Raw genomic sequence first — 24048 nt, 5'->3', positions numbered from 1 at the left:
TGAGAGGGCTGGACAGGTTTGCAGGCTTCCTCTTCTAGAGCTCAATAGAAGCAATGATGAAAATAAAATATCGTTCAAGAGTGGGATGAAATTTCATCTCGAAAGACTGTTTATGGTTAGATCCAGTGATGACATTTTTACCCTTAGAGAAATTGAAAAATAACAGGACGTTTTGAATGGAATCAACAGTCTAATGAGTATAGAGTATGGATTTAGAGTAAACCGGGAAATGAGGAACGTTAAAAACTTGAATACAGTACTGATGTTCTACAATAATATTTATTTTATACTTCTTTATGAACTGGCTTTGCAATTTCGTGGATATCCTCAGGTGATTTAATACCAAACAAACAGTCAACAGAACATAATAGAGAGTTCATGACTGTATAAGAATTATTTTACAAAGATATACGACATTTTTCCTTGCATTTGCGTGTGGAACAGGAAAGAAAATGGCTAGTAGTGGTACAGGGTACCATCCGCCACCGGGTGTACGGTAAATTGCAAAGTTTTTATGTAGATATAGATGTAGATTTTAAGACCAATATCGACAAGATAAACATAAGAATGATAAAATACACAAATAAGCTCTGAAAAATAAACCTTATTTTAACCTCGAAATTTAAAAGCTTAGAAACGTACGACCCAAAACGTTGTATGAGTGAGTGGCAGCTCAGACTACTATGTTCTATGGGAAATGTGGCTGTGGAATAATTATAACAATCATACTATCTAATGGTGAGAAAACTATTAACTGGTTGCAGCTACATTAATAACGATGAATCATAAACCTGTGTTTGGTCATTAAGGACTACGTTAGGATTCTTTCACTGGTTGTTTATTAATTCCACAATTCAGTCTTACTAAGTAGCAGCAGCTAGTTAATATTTTCCTCGCCATTAGATAGTGTACTTGGTATAACAATCCTCGCCCACACTCCATAGACTTGTTTCTCCCCTGCCCCATCCACAAGCGCCCGCCCCCCCTTTTTCGGAATGTTGATCACATTCACCAGTTTGTCTATGTAACATAGTTGTTTATGCCATTACTCACTTGTACAAGTAGTTGGCTTATTCATTTCTATTTTATTTCGTTCAGAGCTTCTTGCACTTAAATAATCTCGTATTGCTTGTGAATAATGGAAGAATGTCACATGTCTTTGAAAAAAATATCTTTATACATCTATGAACTCTCTCTTATGTCGTGTAGATTACTTGTTTACCGTTTTAAGTCTGAGGACGCCGAAGAAATCCGAAATCCAGTTCATAGCGAACTGTTAAATAGATACGTTTGTGGAACGTCAGTATTGTCTATTTAAGTTTTTGTGTATTTCTTCCCTCCTAACTCCAACGGAGTATTCCGTAAATGTTAAAGACTACAGTAATGAGGAGTAGCAGAAATGATAAATTAAATATCAAAAGCGAGGACCACCACGTGGAAGAGGTTAAACAATTCTGTTACCTTGGATGGAAAATAGCAGATGACAGACGAAGCAAGGACACCAAAAGTGGACTAGCCCAGGTCCGTTTTATGCATAGCATCCTATGCCAGCAACAAAACTCAAACGCATCAATGCGCTGCTTGTCTTGCCATAAAAGAAGACAGAAAACACGAGTGTTTCAAATAGCCAGACCTTTGTGCTGTTGGTTATTGCTCTGCTCTGCCAGATCTTGGTGATATTCTTCATAGCTAAACGCCCTAGCGTGATCCGTGTCTTATCTCATCTTCATAACTTCCCGTGCTGCAGATGGTTGACCCAAGATAGATGAGGGAATGCACGACTTCCAGTTCCTTTAATCGACCTGTGAGCTGTATCGGTTCTTCTCGATCAGTTATCATGAGTTTGGACTTGCTGAGGTTGATGTCTAAACCATATGCTAGACTAATGTCCTTTATTCTTCTTAGTAGCTCAGCAAGTTCCTCTTCGTTGTTGGCTAAAAGCACAGTGTCATCATTAAAACGGAGGTTGTTGATAGTTCTCCCACCAATTGAGATGCCTTTGGTCCAACCTTCAAGAGCTTTCCTAATGACATGTTCTGCATATATGTTGTACAGTTGTGGGGATAGGGCACAACCCTGTCTCACACATTTAGATACTCTGAAGGAATCAGACGTGCCAGCACTTGCCTTTACAAATGCGAAGTGATTATTGTATAGACTTTTGATCAATGCTATCATGTGGGGTGGGACACTGATCTCTGCAAGCAACTGCCACATCTTTTCCCAGACACCACAGTCAAAGTTTTTCCTATAGTCAAGGAAGCCGATGAGGAGGACACAACTCTCGCGATTTTTCTATTATTTGTCTTACGTTGAGGATCTGTTCACAACTTTCTTTCCCTTCAAAAAAAATCTGCTTGTTCCGTGGATATGTGAGGCTGAATGAACGGCTTCAAACGTTGGTTCAGGATGTAGATCAAAATTTTACTCGCGTGAGATATGAGGGCAATAGTTCGTAGTTGGAGCAGCTCCTGATAGAAACTTTATTGTGTAAGGGTTTGAAGAGAGACTTTGACCAGTCATCCGGCCACTCCCCAGTTTCCCATATTATTTTACACAATGAATGCAGCACATCGATACCTTCCTGTCCCATTTCTTTGATCATTTCTCCATATATACCCTCTACACTAGGGGCTTTATAATTGTTCAGATGTTGAATCGTATTCTCTATTCGACTGTGTAAAATTGTAGGTTCCGAAGTAAGTTGCTCAACTGCTTGATTGTCCGAACTGTTGTTAATTCCAGAGTACAGCTTTTCATAGTACTGTTTCCACCTAGCAAAAACATCTTCCTTGTCTCCAATAGGGTTACCCTTCTCGTCATCTACCACCTACCTACGTGGATTAAATTCGCCTGTGATGCTGCTGATTTTCTTGAAGAGGTCACGTACCTGAATGCGATTACGATGCTGGTTTATTTCATTATAGATACCATTAATGAAGTGATTAGTTTAAGGCATCGTTAATCCTCCGGGTGGATTCCATCCAGGCCTGGAGTACGTCCCTGTCTCGAAAGCGGTGCCTTATCACACAAGACTATCCAGGCAGATGAGATGGCATGATACACTAAATGAAACAAAATAATTCACGTAATACTTCCAATTTTCGTTGGCCAGGAAGTTACATTTATTTGAACGTAACGCAGATTCTCACAAAAAGTGCTAATTAAAAAAAATGGTTGAAATGGCTCTGAACACTATGGGACTCAACATCTTAGGTCATAAGTCCCCTAGAACTTAGACCTACTTAAACCTAACTAACCTAAGGACATCACACACACCCATGCCCGAGGCAGGATTCGAACCTGCGACCGTAGCAGTCCCGCGGTTCCGGACTGCAGCGCCAGAACCGCACGGCCACCGCGGCCGGCGCTAATTAAAAGCATGTGATTAAGTTTAAAATTGATTTTTATAAATCTCACCTACAAAGTGATCCAACTTTTGATTTATTTTGACATTAGGTGTAGCTCTTCTAGCGTCGTCTTTGTTTTCTTTTGTAAGTACAGTACTATTCACAATCCAATTCGTCTCTTGTGTTTATATTCATCCGGTTGACTTTACCTGTAAACCACTACTACAGGCATGGACCTAAAGAGGTACATTTCGTGGACGTTGATGGCCAAGAAATGTGACGATTTCTGCCGATCCATCTTCTGGAGAATGTTAGGTTCAAACGATGTGTCACCTGCCGACTAGAATGCCTTGCGTCCTAGTCATACTGGAAGAACATATCTGTCCTTGTAGCCGGAGGAACCTCTTCCAGTAACGCCGTTTTCAGGAAACTCTAGACAAAGGAACCCTGTTCCACTATCCACTAACAGAAGAGGCCCAGTCAATTTATAGTCCGTCGTACCTCATAGTTGCAGAGAAGTGTTCCTGAAAATGTGTCTTCACGAAGGCATGTTGGTTTCTGTCAATCCACCGCTGTGAGGTACCAGTGCTTCTGATACAGTCACGAACGGAAGTCGCTTCAGCAGTAAAGAGTATTAATGGTATTACTCGAGCGATTTGTAACTAGCCAACGATAAAATTTCAACAACAAGAAATCGTCTATCGTGTTCTCTATATGCACTATTTCCATTATAAGACGTGCACACAAATACAATATCAGCTAAATCACAATCTGCAAATAGTCCACACATTAGTTTCTCAAAAAATCCACTATTGTCTCCCATTGCGAGTCATACCGTAAGTTTAATATATGTCTCAAAATGGTCTACAACCTTCTTCTGCAATGGTGTAAAAGCGTGGTGCCCTGCGGTGGTAGCCTTGGGTTTGGTGATACCTGAAACAGCAAGGTGCCGACACACACAAAAAGAGTGCCAAATGGTCAGGTAAGCTGTAAGGTGGATTGATGATGTCACATTTGCACAAAATTTCAAGACAATTCTGCCCAAAGCCACCGTGGACGTCTAGCACAATGGTAAGGTCGTCATACTCTCTCTTATCCACATTTCATTCCTTCTCTTGACGTCTCTGCGATGGAGGTCATAAACGGGACGCCCATAGTTGAAATTACGAGGTTATTTTATGGGTAGCCAAGGAAAAGATTTCAGACATACCGCCGCTGAGAATTGACACGAGAAGGCCTCAGGGGGTAGTATAAAGGGAGCCACTGGAACCACCACTTTCCTTCAGGCGTTGATTCCCACTCATTTCGCGATCGTAAACGACAGTTCACAGAGCGATGAGCAGCAGCACGGTATTCTTGATAGTCTCTGACACTGCTGACACTCCCTCTCCATCAGACAGTTCAACTGATCTCTAAGAACATTGTGAGCCAGGAACGGGATTTCATGTTTTGAGTGCAGTGAGACAATCGTTTTCCTCTGGTGCACTTGTTGGAGAAACTAGGGACCTTTCAAAACGGTGAAGACTTCTTCCAACTCGATACAGTTCAGCAACACCTTCGTTGCCAGCCGTTCCCCTTTGTTGACCATCTTAAAATGTACCAGTATAGAGACAACCAGTGATGCGAATCCTAAGAGCCTGGAAGCAGGCTACGTTGCTGCTCTTGCTCTAGACAGGAGGCATGTAGAATCTGATTGGTGTCAAACAGGTTTCCTATCTGCAAGCGCCTAGGACCCTATCACAGGTTGTCTCCGTACAGATGCATTTTCATGGTGCTTAATAAAGACGGCTAGTTGGCACTGTGATGTTGCCGAACTGGGGGTAGAGAAGCCCTTTGCCCTTTTATTCACTTATGTGTCAAATTCGCTTCCCTCCGTGATCACCGCGCAGGAGATAGCGAAACAGGATGGCTGAAAAAGCATAGCTGGCCGGTGAGGCAGAGTGGTCCTAGGCGCTTCCGTCTAGAACCGCGAGACCGCTACGGTCGCAGGTTCACATCGTGCCTCGGGTATGGATGTGCGTGATGTCCAAAAAATGTGTGTGAAATCTTATGGGACTTAACTGCTAACCTTACACACTACTTAATCTAAATTATCCTAAGGAGGGAGGACTAGAACATCCGCTGGGACCAGCCCCACAGTCCATGACTGCAGTGTCCTAGACCGCTCGGCTAATCCCGCGCGGCGTGTGATGTCTTTAGGGTAGTTAGGTTTAAGTAGTTCTAAGTTCTAGGGGACTGATGACCTCAGATGTTAAGTCCCATAGTGCTCAGAGCCATTTGAACCATTTGAAAAAGCATATGGATTCTTTGCTGCTTCGGAACGCTTTCAAATTTCGTCGAATGGTTTTGTATGGACCCCAGTGGTTCCACCCTATACAACAGAGCCTAACGTGCTATCGCTTTGCACTCCAAAAGGCTAGAATCACATTTGATGGTGTTGCTGGCCCACGATGAGCTTAGAGATGGGTGCAGTGATAGAGAAGATGTCAGCTGCGTCGAAGGTGGCCAAAAAGGAAACCCCGTTATTTCAACACTGGGCGTCACTGTTCTACCTGCATGGGAGAGGCGTCAAAAGGAGGGATGAATTTTAGGTAGTAAAGGGTGTGCTGATCTTTCCATCACTTGATACGCCCACGGCGGCTGTGTGATGAATTGTGGTGAAATTTGGTGCGAATTTGACGTCATTAATTCACATTATACCTCACATGAACTTCTGATTTGTGGCCTTTTTACCTCATTTCAAGAGTTTCCAAGCCCGAGGATAACGTTTCAGGACCCCACGCCTTTGCACCATTACAGATGAAGCTTGTAGGCACCTTTGAGTGAAATTTCATACTTGTGCGTCGCAATGGGTGGCAATTGCAAGGTTTCGAAAATGTGAGATTTTTAATTGAGTTGCGATGTGTAAATACAGAAAGCGTAATCGATAGGGTAAAAATAACAACACTCATAATTAGAATTTATATTTGTCACCGGCTGTACCTTTGTAACCAGTTAAAATTTCTATTAACCTGTACTGTTACCTCCTAAGTCATTTACTATTCCTTCTAAAACAAACTGTATAGATTCGCGCCGGCCGCGGTGGTCTAGCGGCTCAGGCGCTCAGTCCGGAACCGCGCGACTGCTACGGTCGCAGGTTCGAATCCTGCCTCGGGCTTGGATGTGTGTGATGTCCTTAGGTTAGTTAGGTTTAAGTAGTACTAAGTTCTAGGGGACTGATGACCACAGATGTTAAGTCCCATAGTGCTCAGAGCCATTTTGAGCCATACATCCGCAGGGTCCGGGAAGCACAATGGCCAAGCAATAGGTGGCTAAGGTATAAGGCTAAGCGCTGTGGCTACGTCCTGTCAATCAGGGCGCCGAGACCACCGAGTCACTTGTCAACAAGCATCCCTCTTGCGGGACAGCGGCGTCGTCGTCGCGTCGCCCGGCGCTGAGTGTCCCTGTCGACGGGCAACAGGTCCGCCCGTGAGCGTCGCTAACTCCTTGTCCGAGTTACCGGGCCCACCCCCGCATCAGCTCACTTCGTCCCTCCACCGCACACCGCAGTCACTCCGCCACTCTGCTCAAATGTTTAGCCGCCGGCGTCAACTCGCCAACTGCCGCCCGTCACGCGAAATCCTCCCGCGCAGCACACTTCACAGCGACACTTGCGCCTACACGCCATAGCCTGTTGGCGCCTCTTCTCATTGTTGCTGGTGACGTCTTAAGAGTGACGAACAGTGCAGGCTAGTGTCACAAGTTATCAGCAAAAAAAAATACTAAGCTGCCAACTTTACACTGACGTCATAACGGCATTGGGCTGGATTGAAGTGCAATTGTCTATTCGCTCGTCGGTCGTCCTTCATTGTGTGACAAAATACCCGTCATATATGACTCGCTAATACGAGTAACTACAAGACTAGTTGTACGTACACAATGGTTTACCGCACAATGGATACATCACGTGTCTACGTCATTGCGAACGGTATTTGTTTTCTCTGCGACGTCTACTTCTATATCTGCATCTATATGGATACTTTGACACTCTGCAAATCACATTTAAGTGCCTGGCAGAGGGTTCATCGAACCTCCTTCACAATTCTCTATTATTCCAATCTTGTATAGCGCGCGGAAAGAATGAACACCTATATCATTCCGTATGACCCCTGATTTCCATTATTTTATCGTGATGATCGTTCCGCTCTATGTAGGTCGGTGCCAACAAAATATTTTCGCTTTCGGAGGAGAATGTTGGTGATTGGAATTTCGTGAGAAGATTACGTCGCAACGAAAAACGCCTTTCTTTTAATGATTTCCAGTCCAAATCCCGTATCATTTGTGTGACACTCTCTCATATATTTCGCGATAATAGAAAACTTGCTGCCTTTCTTTGAAAATTTTCGATGTACTCCGTCACTCTTACCTGGTAAGGATTCCACACCGCGCAGCAGTATTGTAAAAGAGGACTGACAAGCGTCGTGTAGGAACTCTCCTTAGTAGGTCTGTTACATTTTCTAAATGTCCTGCCAATAAAACGCAGCCTTTGGTTAGCCTTCTCCACACAACTTCATCATAAGAGTTAGAAAAAAAAGACAGAATCGTCCACAACGTTTTCCCCAACTCTCTGCATTTGGCGATGTTTACATCGTGCGTGGTTAACCTACTCACGCCGCTGTTTATGGCACTTTTTATAAAATACAGGGTGACGATTATTGAACTATATGAAAAAAACGTAAGTTAGCTACATACTACGGCGTGCACACACTTTATTCAACACGTAAATGTCACTACAGATATTCGGAATTAGGTTATGACATTTTCGATATACCTGCCATCATTGGCGATGACTCGCTGAAGTGTCGGAACATCGATGCTGAGAATGACCTCCTAAATGAATGTTTATAGCTCGGCAATGGTTTTGACATTATCGCTGTACACGTAGTCTTTAATATAGCCCAAGAAAAAGGAGTCGCATGTGTTCATATCCGGAGAATATGGCGGCTAATCAGGGCTCACGCCAGTAGCCTCTGGGTATCCCAGAGCCAGAATGTGGTCCCTAAAGTGCGTCTCCAGGACATAAAACACTCTCCTGCTCCGACGGCGTCGAGCTCCGTCTTGCATGAACCACACCTTGTCGAAATCAGGTTCACTTTTGATAACGGGGATGAAATCATCTAAAACCTTCAGGGAGTTCGGTAGTGACCGTGCCATCAAGGAATAGCGCACCGATTATTTCATAACTGGACATTGCACACCACACAGTCACCCGTTTAGTGATTTGCCTTCTCGATGGCGAAATGCGGATTCTCAGTTCCCCAAATACGCCAGCTTTGCTTATCAAAGAACCCACCCAAATGAAAGTGTGCTTCTTCGCTAAACTAAACCATGCATGTGTATAATAATTCCCAACTTGCCCTCCGGCCAACAGTGTAGTTTCAACGTCCTAAGGCAAATCATTCAGAACTTATGACGATTTTTTTATATAGTACAATAATTGTTACCCTGTATTTGATGCTGCGTGTGTGATGTGTATCGAACAGTAATTAATGTGTACAGAGATATTTGTAACATCCTTTTCATACAACAGAAAAACTGAAATTTAATATTACGCAGGTATGAAAATGTAGTCTCATAAGTAGCTAGCCGTTTGTAAATATTAAATGTAATGAGTTAAAAACTCAGTTCCAATGCCTTGACATATGGGTGCTATGCTGTACCAAATTATGCCTTTGTATTACTGTTTGCCCCTATATAAAAATGTTGTTTATTTTTTGAGCATAAGAAGGAGCTTTAACAAATGTGACATTTTTTTTTATTGTGCTGAGGGGAAAACGTTTAGTTTCGTGTTACCGTTTTGTTAATAGTTTCATCATTAGTTGTTACCCAATAAGGAGGTCTGAGTAAACTCTCACCCCAACACGAACTGTGACAATTCTTAGCTCGAGTCCTGGTTTTCGACCAGTATAAAAGTAGGTGCCGGCAAGCGAGCGGTTAAATATAATCTGTCCTTTTTTTTTTAATTCGGGGAACAGAGCTGAGAACCTGCAGCAACGGAATAAAGAGCCCAGTGGTTGGTCGGATCCGCCCCTGTGCCCGCCTCCCTCACTAGGCCCGGCTCCGCTGACGTCATTAGCAATGCCGCCGCTCGCCGTCACTTATGAATAATCACCGCTCGCGCCGCTGCAGCGCTGCGGTCGCCGTTTGTATGCTCTGCTGGCCAGCGCACGGCCGGCGAGTGATGTAAGGCCGGCAGTCATAAAATTAATTATTGTTAATCACATTTATTGCCGAACGCTGCCACAGAATAACAGATTTACCGCCTGGCTCCCATCCACCCCATTCCTCCTCCCTCTCCCCACCCTCCATCAGTCTGCCCCCCCCCCCCCCCGAACCCTCTGTTTTTTGTGACGCCGCAATGATGTCATAACTTAATGAACAAAATGTTTACAAATAATGCACTTTGCAGCAGCCACGTTTCCCGCCGAGCGGCTTTTGTGGCCGGTCTCGGCGCGTGTAGCAGCACACGCTCGCTCAAAGAGGAATTTTACACTGGCTGTAAATTAGCGCCCCGTTGCCGCTTTAGAATTGCTACTGCCACCAAAGATGACGTAAAATACGATTCAGTCACGCATTAGCTGCACTACAAACCAGTCAATATTTGTGTTTATAAGATACTTTCGTGGTATTACATTATACATAGTTGAACTCACTGATCATACCTGTAGGGTTTCTACAGTTGTTTACTAAAAAGCAGATCCTCACTGCACAAGCCAACGTCGGAAACTCAGCCAAGAAAAGAGAGAGCACCCGAACATCTTTTCTGCCTTCCTTCAATAATGATTGGGAATAATGGCACTGTATACGTCAGTGTGTGAGTTTTTCATCTGTTGAAACATACATTCTCAGAAGATTAGGAGTAATCCCTGCTTAGATGCCGTCCACGACTCCAGATGAAATCTGTTGAATATACCTCTGCTGCTCTCGCTTTGATTAAAAAATTCTGTGAAGAATCGAACGTCAGTCTCCGAATCATTTTCTCCTTATAGAGCGACACAGCTGATTGGACGTGTACAGTCAGTTCCACAAGAAAGTATACGGTATAATTTCAAATGTAACGCTCACAGTGACATCTCTGGCAGTGGTCTCGAATCTGTAATCAATGTGTTTTTGCACAGTATATAAATAACACGTGTGAGAGTTGAATATTTAGTTTTGTCGATTGTACTTTAAAATGACTGCAAAATATATGAAGCGTCACCCACTTATATTTAAATGCTTATCAAAAATACCTTCTGAGGTTCTTTAAGAACATATTTGGTTTCAACGATGCAAACTGGGTGCTTCAAGAGGATAGTGATCCGAAACATCGGAGCCGTCTCTGTGCAGTGGGTAAACATTACAACGGGGTGCCCATGATGGATTGGCCTGGAATGTCTCCGGATGCAAATCCGATCGAATTTTGGTCATATATTAAGATGAAGCTTAAAGGAAAGCCAATATATACTTTGAAGCAGTTGTCATTCGTTTTATCAAAAAGGCATGATATGGAGATCGTTAACGAGAGAATATGCAGAAAATCTCGTGAAAAGCATGCCTAAAAGATTCCAAGCTATAATCGATAATGGGGGGGCGATTGGATTAATTATTAGGTAATATTCAGTTACTAATAATATGTATTTTCAAGTAAACATAAGCCAACGGCTTTACCGCAGTGGTAAAACCGGTCCCCGTCAGACCACCGAAGTTAAGCGCTGTCGGGCTGGGCTAGCACTTGGATGTGTGACCGTCCGGGCGGCTGAGCGCTGTTGGCAAGCGGGTTGCATTCAGCCACTGTGCGGCGAACTGAGAAGCTACTTGACTGAGAAGTAGTGGCTCCGGTCACGAAAACTGACAACGGCCAGGACAGCCGTATGCTGACCACATCCAGTGACGCCCCAGGGCTGAGAGAATGACACGGCCAGTAAGTACCGTTGGGTATTCTAAGGCCTGTACGGACGGAGTTTTATGTAAACATATTTTTATAATGGTGTCTTTTATTTCATACAGATAAAGGCATACACTTTCTTGTGGAACTGACTGTATTTGCCTTCATATCCACGCCTGGTCACCCAGACTAAAGCTAGCATACTTTACTTTAGTTATGGTGCATGACGGACTGATTTGAAAAACGATAAGACCGATTCTCTCGAACATCATTTTTCTATCTAGTATGTGACCCATTTCTAACGATATGTATCGACAGGATACTATACTCTAATAATCTTTCCTGTTTTTATATAGCTAAAACAAATTGGTAAAGACTGCATACTAAGGAACAATAGTTAAATTTGAGATGGTTGATAATGATCTGTCCTATCATCTCTATAAACAAATTTCATGAACTATACAGTTGCGCCATATCAATAAGGATACAACAAGTCACATGCAAGAGGATTCCTGTGGTACACAAAACAGTAGCCTCTATGAACCCGTGGACGTTGGTATGGTGGATGTCTTTTACAGACAGTAATACCGCTGGTGCAACCACACAGAAGGGAATGTGCGAACATGATGGCTGACTGACCTGCTCTTTTAATACTAACCAACACAGCCTTGCTATACTAGTACTTAAAGTATAAGAGAAATATAGCTGTTTCATTTCCCCAGGATCCGCAGTTCTCTCGTGTGGTTTAAACACCATGGCATTCCCTTGAGTAAGTGATAATAATAATTCGTGAAACATATCTTTCAGCTGGGCTCTACTTTTCCGAAATGGGTATCTTTAAGCTGTGGCAGTAATCATGTTATCCTACATCGTTAACGGCGATTTAGGTTATATTTCTTTCCCCCTTTACACACTGACGAAGTACATAATAGTTATATAAATGTTTCTGTTACTCGAATGCAGACATTTATTGGAAATTCCACTTGTTGAACATACAAAACAAGCCGTAACTGAATCACTCAGTTAAAGCACATCCAATCTAAGCTGATTATTGTAGTTAAACTTACTAATTAACTCGATAAACATCACACACAGCATACAAGAACGCGTCTGCGTTTAACGTACAACCGTTTCTGTTCTGTCGTGAAATTAATACTGTGATTACTGTGATACTGAAACTAGTGGCAATTAGCGGTTGAGTCAGGAGAGTGTGGGAAATGCGTTGCGTCCAATCGGTAGAACGAGAGAGACGAGAGGAGATTTTAGATTAACAACCTGCGTAACATCCGTAACACTAGAAACATACTGTTTTATGCATTCCAGTTCGTAAAACTAGTTCGCTATTTTAAAAAGGCTATCGACACCATTCATCGCAGTCAACTGATGAGAAACACGAGATCATATGGACAATATTCTTTACGTTTGACTAACGATTCTCACTCTGGTTAGCGAATGTTAAAGAAAAAACAAATTATTGTTTGCAGCGGTTTACTTTGAAGAGACAACAGCTTAATTTTTAATGCGTGTTATGGGTTTTCTGTAATTCACTGTGTTTAAAGTGAATGTGGGGAAGTTGGTTACAGAGATAAGATGGATAATTTTACATTTAGGCAAGAGAAAGTGTCACGCTGAGGTGTACATCATCAAAGAATTAGTTTTGTGACGTGAAAGTATCAGCAAAGCTGAACCTTCACCGTGGGTTGCTTTTTCGCGTTGTTGAACGAGAAGAGTCTCAGAAGGAGTACTTTTCACGGTGGTGAAGATATCACAAACGTATGCTGAAACTGATATATGTACGGGGGCCCGGGCAAATTTACGCGGATTTTATACAAGAATTTTTTATATTTTTTGGTTAGATTTATAGTGTTTAAAATTGTTGATTCTCTTAACATGATTATTAAAGAATAATTTAGTATATATGCTTCTGATTCAACATTACATTTAAGACTACAAAATAATTTTGTGCATGCTCAAGTCGAGTGCATAAACGTGCCCCAGGTATGAGGCAAGTTTACACACATATGGGAGCACATTCGTACATATCATAGAATATAGTGATCAGTAAGCAAAATACACCACTAAAATTCTGAAAATATGAATTATACAATTTAAGGCTAACATACACCAAATATCATGGTAATACACAAAAATTCTACTGCCAATTTAAAATAATCGGTAACTTCCATCCGTTAGCATAATGTGACCTATATAGAAGTTTTATTGTTAGAGGCCTATTCACCTGGATACATCCCCCAGGCTGTGGTTAAGCCATGTCTCCGCAATATCCATTCTTCCAGACGTGCTAGTTCTGCAAAGTTCGCAGAAGAGCTTCTGTGAAGTTTGGAAGGTAGGAGACGAGGTACTGTCGGAATTAAGGTTTTGAGGACGGGTCGTGACGTCGTGCTTCGGTAGCTCAGTTTGTAGAGCACTTGCCCGCGAAAAGCAAAGGTCCGGAGCTCGAGTCTCGTTCCGGCACATAGTTTTAATCTTCCAGGAAGTTGCCTATTCACCTGTAAGCAATGTATGACCTGTTCCTCATCACTGTATGAGTTTCTAGCTATGCACACAAAAAAGTAATGTGTTTCCCGTGGCACAGTCGTCGTGAGCCAACTTTTACGCCGATGACGCAGGACCCTTTCTTGTTTTCTTTTTCGTTCGCAGTATTTTTTTCTAGCAGTAAAGACAAGACGAATTTCATCGTCTTAATCAGAGAAGGGATGGAGAACTGAATGGGACCTTCTTTGAGACGGGAATGATTGCTAACAAGCGTTATTAAAGGATGAGTTAGTGAGATGAGACCAATAGGCGACATAAGGGGTGGCGTAAATTACACGCTCTGAAGAAGATGGCAGGAGACAGGAAACAACTGGAGGTAACATGTTGGGCAAAACACTAATGAAGACATCAGAAGCAGGTCTGTCCACATTTTCTATGTTTTTGCTTGCCCTTAGCGGACCTTGCTCACAAAGGATTGTTAGCGCTTTAGATTCATTAATTTCGAATAACCTTTTTTAGCAGCTTCTATCTTTCTTTCCTGTGTCTTCATTTTTTTAATATATGTATATATTGTGTTTGAAAGTGTTGTCGTCTTAGAACTTCCTTGACTGCGGTGTCAGGATGTCAATGCGAAGTAGAGCGTCAACGTACACCAACAGGGTTGCGCAAGGGTGCTCTATCACCATATTTGAATTGTTTTGGAAACTACAGTAATAATTTTCAAGTTTTCCAATTATACGAATGGACCTCGTAAAATAGAAGAATCTCCCTTTAACGAACACATAATTATCTATTCTCAATTCAAAAATACAGGGTGATCAAAATGTCAGTATAAATTTGAAAACTTCATAAACAACTGAATAATGCAGATAGAGAGATAAAAATTGACACACATGCTTGGAATGACATGGGGTTTTATTAGAACCAAAAGAAAAACAAAATTCACAAAGTGTCCGACAGATGGCGCGTGAAAGATCTCTTGCGCGCGTCGTTTGGTGATGATCGTTGCTCAGCCGCCACTTTCGTCATGCTTGGCCTCCCAGGTCCCCAGACCTCAGTCCATGCGATTATTGGCTTTGGGGTTACCCGAAGTCTCAAGTGTATCATGATCGACCAACATCTCTAGGGATGCTGAAAGTCAACATCCGATGCCAATGCCTCACCATAACTCCGTACATGCTTTACAGTGCTGTTCACAACATTATTCCTCGACTACAGCTATTGTTGAGGAATGATGGTGGACATTTTGAGCATTTCCTGTAAAAAACATCATCTTTGCTTTGTCTTACTTTCTTATGCTAATTATTACTATTCTGATCAGATGAAGCGCCATCTGTCGGATATTTTTTGAACTTTTGAATTTTTTTGGTTCTAACAAACCCCATGTCATTCCAAGCATGTGTGTCAATTTGTACCTCTCTGTCTACATTACTCTGTGATTTATTCAGTTTTCAAATTTATACTGACTTTTTGATCACCCGGTATATGCTCCTTAGGACATTTGATGGTTGAGTGACAAAATTTGCTCGCCTTGCACAACAATGTTAACATGGTATTCGCTCTAAGACGTTCATTCAGCTGATGCCGTGAAGTTTGAGAGAGTCCTCATAACTGTGTTACTAATTTTCCATTATCGGTAGTGTTCTAGCAAGATTGGTTAGCAAGAAAAGGGCTCTGGCTAAACATGCCCTCGTCTGCCCTACTCACATATTTGAAAACTGAGAATATCAAATAATCTAGTTGGAGATTCAAATTTTCCAGTGCCATCAACAACAGACGTTGTTGAGCTATGTTCGGTCTTGTAACATCTCCAGGCGTACCACCCCAGTATTTAGGGAAGATGTCAGTAGTATCGGAGGAAGATTTCTCAGTTACAGACGACGTGCTGTCACGTAGTACCAGCAGTTCCGCTGTACACGAGTTTGTAAGTTCCACAGCACCTGCGGGGCGGAAGAACAGAAACATGATAGAAGGGTATGAGACATCCGTTCCATGTCCACGTTAATCTTGAACAGAAACATTATTTTAGGACGCTGCACCTGTCACAGCTCTGACACCTGTTTCAAAACGAAGGCAGAAGACCGCAGTTGTAGCAACACACAGAGAAAGTTTGGATCGACGCCCAGCTAAACAGGAAAAGAGCAGACGGACTGTATGCGGACGAACGAACAAAATAAATGAATGTTTGCTGTGTAAAGTAAATTCCTGTGATCATACAGAACCTCAAGTAGACTGGATAAGATCTGTGTTTCGCAGGAAATAACTCCTCGAGATTATTCTTTTTAAAATTCAGTCTTGATCACACCACGTATGTCACAAGAACATAGGTGACCGGTTTCGGTCATATCACATGACCATCATCAGACCTATGGCAGCCTTCGAAGATGGTAGGTGGAACACTCGTCTTAGCTGCTGTGATGACATCACAGCAGCTGAGAAGAGTGCTCCCTGCCGCCGTTGGATAAGCAGCTGCAGCAGCAAGTCGTATACTCCTAGCTCACCCATTTGTTACATAGTTTAATTCTTAATTTCTTTGCGTGTTTTTGGTACTTGCATTGTTTAATTCATAAATTTCGGGCGTATTATAGTATTTGAGAGTCGTAGCATCGCGTTTTAGTACCTGAATAGTGTAAATTCGCGTAGTCTCCTTCCGCCGCCGAGCAGTGTCGGCAGTGCGCAAATAGCAGCATTACTGCATTTACTAGGCAATCTTGTATTTTAATAACCGTTTAAATTTTGTAGATTTGTTTGCGCTCTCTGTAGATTAGTTCAGACATTCTTTGCAAAACAGTTTTTAGCATGGATGGAGACTGCAACTGCTGTGTTCGGATGCAGGCTGAGTTGGCATCCCTTCGCTCCCAGCTTCAGGCAGTGTTGGCTTCGGTCACACAGCTTGAGGATGTTGCCAATGGGCATCACTGTGGGGGTCCGGATGGGGGTTTGTCGGGGACGGCCAGTTCGTCCCACGCATCCCACGATCGGACTACGACTGTGGTTGCCCGGGATACTGCCCGCATTGAGGCTGATCCCTCACCTGTGGTAGAGTGGGAGGTCGTCTCAAGGTGTGGCACGGGGCGAAAGACATTCCGGAGGGCTGAACGAAAGGCCTCTCCAGTTTGTCTGACGAACCGGTTTCTGGCTCTGTCTCAGGCTGATACTGATCTTCGGCCTGACATGGCTGCTTGTCCTGCTCCAGAGGTTGCCCCTCAGTCTGCAAGATCCGGGCGGTCGCAGAGGGTGGGCTTACTGGTAGTTGGGAGCTCCACCGTATGGCGCGTAATGGGGCCCCTTAGGGAAATGGCAGCCAGAGAGGGGAAGAAAACCAATGTGCACTCCGTGTGCATACCGGGGGGAGTCATTTCAGATGTGGAAAGGGTCCTTCCGGATGCCATGAAGGGTACAGGGTGCACCCATCTGCAGGTGGTCGCTCATGTCAGCACCAATGATGTGTGTCGCTATGGATCGGAGGAAATCCTCTCTGGCTTCCGGCGGCTATCTGATTTGGTGAAGACTGCCAGTCTCGCTAGCGTGATGAAAGCAGAGCTCACCATCTGCAGCATCGTCGACAGGACTGACTGCGGACCTTTGGTACAGAGCAGAGTGCAGGATCTGAATCAGAGGCTGAGACGGTTCTGCGACCGTGTGGGCTGCAGATTCCTCGACTTGCGCCATAGGGTGGTGGGGTTTCGGGTTCCGCTGGATAGGTCAGGAGTCCACTACACGCAACAAGCGGCTACACGGGTAGCAGGGGTTGTGTGGCGTGGGCTGGGCGGTTTTTTTAGGTTAGATGGCCTTGGGCAAGTACAGAAAGGGCAACAGCCTCAACGGGTGCGGGGCAAAGTCAGGACATGCGGGGACCAAGCAGCAATCGGTATTGTAATTGTCAACTGTCGAAGCTGCGTTGGTAAAGTACCAGAACTTCAATCGCTGATAGAAAGCACCGAAGCTGAAATCGTTATAGGTACAGAAAGCTGGCTGAAGCCAGAGATAAATTCTGCCGAAATTTTTACAAAGGTACAGACGGTGTTTAGAAAGTATAGATTGCATGCAACCGGTGGTGGAGTGTTCGTCGCTGTTAGTAGTAGTTTGTCCTGTAGTGAAGTAGAAGTGGATAGTTCCTGTGAATTATTATGGGTGGAGGTTACACTCAACAACCGAGCTAGGTTAATAATTGGCTCCTTTTACCGACCTCCCGACTCAGCAGCATTAGTGGCAGAACAACTGAGAGAAAATTTGGAATACATTTCACATAAATTTTCTCAGCATGTTATAGTCTTAGGTGTAGATTTCAATTTACCAGATATAGACTGGGACACTCAGATGTTTAGGACGGGTGGTAGGGACAGAGCATCGAGTGACATTATACTGAGTGCACTTTCCGAAAATTACCTCGAGCAATTAAACAGAGAACCGACTCGTGGAGATAACACCTTGGACCTACTGATAACAAACAGACTCGAACTTTTCGACTCTTTAAGTTCAGAACAGGGAATCAGTGATCATAAGGCCGTTGCAGCATCCCTGAATATGGAAGTTAATAGGAATATAAAAAAGGGAGGAATGTTTATCTGTTTAGCAAGAGTAATAGAAGGCATATTTCAGACTACCTAACAGATCAAAACGAAAATTTCTGTTCCGACACTGACAATGTTGAGTGTTTATGGAAAAAGTTCAAGGCAATCGTAAAATGCGTTTTAGACAGGTACGTGCCGAGTAAAACTGTGAGGGACGGGAGAAACCCACCGTGGTATAACAACAAAGTTAGGAAACTACTGCGAAAGCAAAGAGAGCTTCACTCCAAGTTTAAACGCAGACAAAACCTCTCAGACAAACAGAAGCTAAACGATGTCAAAGTTAGCGTAAGGAGGGCTATGCGTGAAGCGTTCAGTGAATTCGAAAGTAAAATTCTATGTACCGACTTGACAGAAAATCCTAGGAAGTTCTGGTCTTACGTTAAATCAGTAAGTGGCTCGAAACAGCATATCCAGACACTCCGGGATGATGATGGCATTGAAACAGAGGATGACACGCGTAAAGCTGAAATACTAAACACCTTTTTCCAAAGCTGTTTCACAGAGGAAGACTGCACTGCAGTTCCTTCTCTAAATCTTCGCACAAACGAAAAAATGGCTGACATCGAAATAAGTGTCCAAGGAATAGAAAAGCAACTGGAATCACTCAATAGAGGAAAGTCCACTGGACCTGACGGGATACCAATTCGATTCCACACAGAGTACGCGAAAGAACTTGCCCCCCTTCTAACAGCCGTGTACCGCAAGTCTCTAGAGGAACGGAAGGTTCCAAATGATTGGAAGAGAGCACAGGTAGTCCCAGTCTTCAAGAAGGGTCGTCGAGCAGATGCGCAAAACTATAGACCTATATCTCTGACGTCGATCTGTTGTAGAATTTTAGAACATGTTTTTTGCTCGAGTATCATGACGTATTTGGAAACCCAGAATCTACTATGTAGGAATCAACATGGATTCCGGAAACAGCGATCGTGTGAGACCCAGCTCGCTTTATTTGTTCATGAGACCCAGAAAATATTAGATACAGGCCCTCAGGTAGATGCTATTTTTCTTGACTTCCGGAAGGCGTTCGATACAGTTCCGCACTGTCGCCTGATAAACAAAGTAAGAGCCTACGGAATATCAGACCAGCTGTGTGGCTGGATTGAAGAGTTTTTAGCAAACAGTACACAGCATGTTGTTATCAATGGAGAGCCGTCTACAGACGTTAAAGTAACCTCTGGCGTGCCACAGGGGAGTGTTATGGGACCACTGCTTTTCACAATATATATAAATGACCTAGTAGAAGGTGTCGGAAGTTCCATGGGGCTTTTCGAGGATGATGCTGTAGTATACAGAGAAGTTGCAGCATTAGAAAATTGTAGCGAAATGCAGGAAGATCTGCAGCGGATAGGCCCTTGGTGCAGGGAGTGGCAACTGTCCCTTAACATAGACAAATGTAATGTATTGCGAATACATAGAAAGAAGGATCCTTTATTGTATGATTATATGATAGCGGAACAAACTCTGGTAGCAGTTACTTGTGTAAAATATCTGGGAATATTCGTACAGAACGATTTGAAGTGGAACGATCATATAAAATTAATTGTTGGTAAGGCGGGTACCAGGCTGAGATTCATTGGGAGAGTGCTTAGAAAATGTAGTCCATCAACAAAGGAGGTGGCTTACAAAACACTCGTTAGACCTATACTTGAGTATTGCTCATCAGTGTGGGATCCGTACCAGATCGGTTTGACGGAGGAGATAGAGAAGATTCAAAGAAGAGCGGCGCGTTTCGTCACAGGGTTATTTGGTAACCGCGATAGCGTTACGGAGATGTTTAATAAACTCAAGTGGCAAACTCTGCAAGAGAGGCGCTCTGCATCGCGGTGTAGCTTGCTCGCCAGGTTTCGAGAGGGTGAGTTTCTGGATGAGGTATCGAATATATTGCTTCCCCCTACTTATACCTCCCGAGGAGATCACGAATGTAAAATTAGAGAGATTAGAGCGTGCACGGAGGCTTTCAGACAGTCGTTCTTCCCGCGAACCATACGCGACTGGAACAGGAAAGGGAGGTAATGACATTGGCACGTAAAGTGCCCTCCGCCACACTCCGTTGGGTGGCTTGCGGAGTATAAATGTAGATGTAGATGCAGTTAGATCGTCAGAACCCAAAGATGGTGGGAGGGCCTTGCCCATAATGATCCAAACGTTGCCAATTTCTGGAGAGATTCAGTGATCTTCCTGGCAATGGTAGGGTTTGACAAGCACGAAGACAAGCAATAGACGTTCTCGCTGTGTGCGGACCTGCATTATCTTGTTGAAATGTGAGCCCAGGATGGCTTGCCATGTAGGTCAACAAAACAGAGCGTAGAGTATCGTCGATGCACAGCAGAGTTGTAGGGGTGTCGTGGATGACAATTAAATGGGCGATGCCATGTAAAGAATTTCCTCACCACACAATCACTCCTCGTTGATGAGCCGTTTAGCGGGTGACAATTAGGTTGGTATTCCACAGCTGTCTGGGGCGTCTCCCGACACGTAATCGCCCTAGAACTTGGAATCTCATTGATTGGAATAGAACTGTCTTCAGTGATGAGTCCAGCTTCGAACTGAGACCTGAAGACCTGCGAAGACGTGCTTGGTAACGCTCTAGACAGTAGTGGGAAACCGCACTCATTATCGTCCGCCTACGGTGTGACAGCTACAAGTGATGGTCTCTTTTCATAGCCGGACACCGTTGGTTGCCCCCTGCGACATCCTTACAGAACAGTGCTACGTCAACGAAATTCTACATCCGCTTCGTTGCTATTTATGTCAAGCCATCATAGGTTACATTTCAATAAGATAATGCTCCCGCTTACACTGCGAAGGTTCTCGTGCTTTGCCGAACCCTACCTTTGTCATCAAGTTGCCGGATCTCTCACCAACTGGCAACGTTTGGGGCATTAGGGGCGGAGCCCTCCTACCAGCTCGTGATTTTGGCTTTCTAGATCATCTGGTAGGATATACCTCAGGAAAAGATCCAGCCACGTTATCAATCAATGCAAAGGCGAATAACTACTTGCATAAGGGCCAGAGATGAGCAAACTCGTTATTTATTGGATCAGTTTGTGAAGCTCCTTCTGTTTAACAAGTCATCCAATTTTTCTGAAAATGTAACCATTTGTTTGTCTCTAGATTTACTTCACATCTACCGATTTCAGCCTTATTCGGATAATTCGTTCGTGGTGCGACTTTTCTTAATCTGAGAGTGTATTTACCGTAACACTATTTTGACTGTAGGCTGCTTTCCTTCCTCTTTTTTGTTATTTTGTTTCTATTTTTAAGCCATTTCATCGTTTGTTGTTAGGATTTACTGAATTTTACACAGTGACCTTTTATTTCACAGAACCATGGTACTTGCCCACTGTAAAAAGAATATCATAGAGTAAGAAAGTTATAAACAGATCTATAATACACGTGTTCGTCACCTTAGCGAAATTTAACTACGGTATCCCCCACGGTGACTTCTGAAATCAGCATCAGGAGACTTGCGTCTATAAGTAAAGAGTACAAGCATTGTGCAACCAACTGTGTATGAAGAGAAGCGTTGAGTGAGTTAAGAAGCATTATACACCGAAATATTTACATAGAAAACGTACGATACAGACTACTCGTTTTTCTGTTATGTGATGGTGGTAATCTATTCAGCCCATTAAACCCGCCCATCACCATAAATCCAGCGTTTCCATTTCCTCTCGGTGCTCTATCATTCATTTAGCAGCTGCATATGAAGCGCTTATTTCGATATCGTCAATAAGTGACGTCTTCTTCTTGTTAAACACTCCTTCGAGTGCATTCTTTTTCAAGCAGCCTCTTCTCATTTAGTGTACTGGCCATTATACTTTCCTCTTCTACGTTGTTTCCAGTACTCGCCTTCTGTCATTCAACCTACGTACTGGCCAACGTACTTTCCTCTTCTAAATTGTTTATAATACTCGCCTTCTGTCATTCAACCTATACATCTCAAACTAATTCCTTAGAAACTGCAAATATAAATAATAAATCCTGAAATATAGTTCTGCATTTGTTTGCTCAGAGCGTCCTTAATTTGTTTTGCAAAGTACTGAAGGTATTTGAACTTCTTCTTTGCAACTACCAAAATTTCATATTTATTTCGCTATACGTATTCGTTTTATTTATTTGAAATATCAGAAGTGGACTTTTTTGCAGGAATTTTACAATTTTAGTTTGCTTGTAGATCTAAGGACAGGTCGCTACAAATGAAATATGAGTATGAGTTTTACTCACAGCAATTTGTCTGATGTCCATTTAACTATGAACGTGTCATGTGCCTGTACATTTTCTAGGGTCCAACAGTGATATTTTTAAACCTCATCACAATTTTATGTTAAACATGAGCGATCAAATGTAAAAAAAGAAAAGCCAAAATTGTAGTGATTCCGTAGATTTTTCCCGGTGTCATACATGTTTATGCTCTTCACGGTTAGACTGCCGCATAGGAACGCCTTCACTACGCGATATTTCGGCGATCTGTCTGGCCGCCATCTATCAGGAGCAATCGCTGAGTATACTGTCACGCCGGAACTGGTAGAAAATTAGAAGTGGCGGCTCCTTTATACCCCAGATACAGGCCACAGCGCCTGCGCGGGAAGCGGAAGAGCTGCCCCCTGCGAAGTTAAGAACTGCTACGACGCTGGCAGCGGAAATTGGTGAAAGTATTACATCGCAAATTAAGATGTAGTGTGTCGAAAACCAGACCGTTGTTGTTTTATATCTGATAAAATAGGGTTCCATATCTTGCTTAAAGGAAAACCATTATCTCTATCAATAATTTCATCAGATAATCGTATTTCTATGGATTCCTTGCGCACACAATCTCAGAAACGAGAAGCCGGAGCAATAATTTCCGTCTCTTCAAACGACATGTTATACCTTTCATTGAGACAATGTTCGGCGGTGGCAGATTTTTCAGGCTGTAGCAAACGTATGTGACGCCGTCGTTCCACACATCGGTCATGAACAGTGCGACTAATCTGTCCAATATAGGCCTGAAAAAGACCTAAAAATTGCCTCAAACTACTCTCTGGTCAGACATGGGGGTTGCACCCCTCTACAATCCTCCACACCTACAAATCCTTAATTCGTCCCCGCCTGGATATCCGTCCCCCCCCCCCCCCCCAAATCCTATAAGTCTCTCCAGATCCTCAAGCGCCACGCACTCCACCTCGCCTTCCATATATGCCTCCTGTCCCTCACGCAGATCCTCTATGACCTGATTCCTTTCCCCCATCTGCTCATTTTCCTCGAACATGACCGCGTCCTCTACATCTCCCGCCGACTTGATCCCCCTCGTCCCCTGGTTGCTCCTCTCCTCTCCAACCCCCCCCCCCCCCTCCCGGTTGCCACGCCTTCACCGTTGTGCCCCCCCCCCCCCCCAACATACATAATCTCCTTTCCTGAGGTGGCTTCCATCAACTACAGCTCTCAGATGATTCCCTCTCTCCCTCCATTTATCCCTCCTATCAATTATGATCCCACCTCCCCCTCCCTCCCTCTGCCCTTTTCCTACGCTCCTTCTCCCCCTCCTTCCATCCGGTTTTTTCTCCACCTACCCACTCCATGACTCCATTCTCTCTCCCCGAGTCCTTTTTCTTTCCCCTCCACTGTTCTCTACTCCTCCCTCGTATCTGCCCTGCTCCTCTCCGTTTTTCTGTGCCCTCTACCTCAATCGCTTAACCCACTTCTCCCCTCCCCCTCATCTGTCCGGGTCTCCCCCTGCCCC

The 24048-nt window shown here is 43.6% G+C and overlaps 1 pseudogene; it reads left to right on the top strand.

Annotated features, from left to right (window-relative positions):
• Positions 1–11025: 11025 nt before the first annotated feature.
• LOC124608043 lies at positions 11026–11143 on the top strand (annotated as a pseudogene).
• The last annotated feature ends 12905 nt before the right edge of the window (positions 11144–24048 follow it).

This window comes from Schistocerca americana, chromosome 3, assembly GCF_021461395.2.
Source record: "Schistocerca americana isolate TAMUIC-IGC-003095 chromosome 3, iqSchAmer2.1, whole genome shotgun sequence".
In the NCBI taxonomy this organism is placed as follows: Eukaryota; Metazoa; Arthropoda; class Insecta; order Orthoptera; family Acrididae; genus Schistocerca; species Schistocerca americana.
The sequence above is the reverse complement of the archived record's forward strand: the minus strand, read 5'-3'. Positions and strand labels throughout refer to the sequence as shown.